This window comes from Sinocyclocheilus anshuiensis, unplaced genomic scaffold (genome assembly GCF_001515605.1).
Source record: "Sinocyclocheilus anshuiensis isolate Anshui unplaced genomic scaffold, SAMN03320099.WGS_v1.1 scaffold1079, whole genome shotgun sequence".
Lineage (NCBI taxonomy): Eukaryota > Metazoa > Chordata > Actinopteri > Cypriniformes > Cyprinidae > Sinocyclocheilus > Sinocyclocheilus anshuiensis.
The window spans coordinates 344,179-345,541 of NW_015548207.1; the positions used below are offsets into that span (position 1 = coordinate 344,179).

The 1,363-nt window shown below is 32.9% G+C and overlaps 1 pseudogene; it reads right to left on the reverse strand.

Moving 5' to 3' along the window:
* The window catches only part of LOC107653527 (DNA annealing helicase and endonuclease ZRANB3-like), a 67,936-nt pseudogene that overhangs the window by 32,432 nt on the left and 34,141 nt on the right, over positions 1-1,363 (reverse strand).

Sequence of the window (1,363 nt, forward strand, 5' to 3'; positions counted from 1 at the left end):
ATATATATAATGTATAAATTGAGCAAATTCACATAACACATTTGGACATTTTTATTTTTTACATTTTTTATTTATTAGATTATTTTAATTTTAATGTTTCTTTTTTATTTGTTATTATATAACTGAAAAAAAGCAGACACTGAAGGATGAAAAAATTACAACCATGATGCATACTTTGAAATAAAAATAAGACCATTCTTTCTTCCCATTATGGCAATGTGAAATGGGGAGAAATGTGCTTGCTTAATAATAATGTTATGATAAAAAAAAAAAGATCTTTCTGTCTGGTTCTAAACCAGTGTTATTCTAGTATCATTGAGATATTATTTTTATATGATTTGAATCAGTTTTTATTTTTTATTTCTATTTGAGTGTTTTTTGTATGTTTTTGTCATTTAGCAGTTTTTCCTTAAATATGTCTATATTGTTTTTATTTATTTTTTTAGTATATTTCAGTTGATGTTTATTTCAAGTAACTTTATTATTATTATTATTATTTTTTAAGTTTCAAACTATAATAACCGTGTACTAAACACAGGCTAAATTATCTATATGTAAAAATTATTCATTATTTTTTTCTTTTTCACTTCGGGGTTAAACTTTCTAAGATATGTTCATGACTGGTTTCATGAGATAAAAAAAAAAGAAAAAAAAAGCTAACTGATATGGTCGATTTATCCCCTTTTTCTAAATTTGCTTTGGTCTTAAACCAGTACACTGAAAAGAGTATTTTGAGACCCAAAGGAACACAAAACTCATAAACAACCCTGTAAAAAGAAAAGGAAATGCACAGAAATTCCTACAGCATCGAGATCTACAGCCATTTTAGACTATTAAGGCGACGTGAAATGAGAAATAAACATCTTGAGGATTTTGCACACACGTTTTACCTTGGCAACGGCGGTCTGCTTATACATGTGTGTGATGAGACTCATCACCTCCACAAAAACGATTCTCACTCTCAGAACTCATCAGTTTCTCCCACTGCTCAAAACTAGCACTCGCTTCCTGTGAGAAAGAGAGAGAAAGTGAATCCATAAAGGGCAGCACAATTAATGATATCGTAAACTGTCCTACTTTCCCTGTGTTTGGCAAAAAAGCAGCAAGAAAAACAGAAAATAAAGAAAGATGAAGTGTGAACGAGAGAAAGTGAGGGGTAGAGGGAGCGAGAGGAAGGAGACACAATTCCCTGAAGTTGCAGAACGACGACTTGGGTCATGTGACCTGCCCAATTATAGCGCTACAGTGACAGCAGCAGTGGAAGATGGAAACACACCGTACCGGCGCTATAAATCTCCTGCGGGCACACACACACACACACACACACACACACACACACACACACACACACACACACACACAC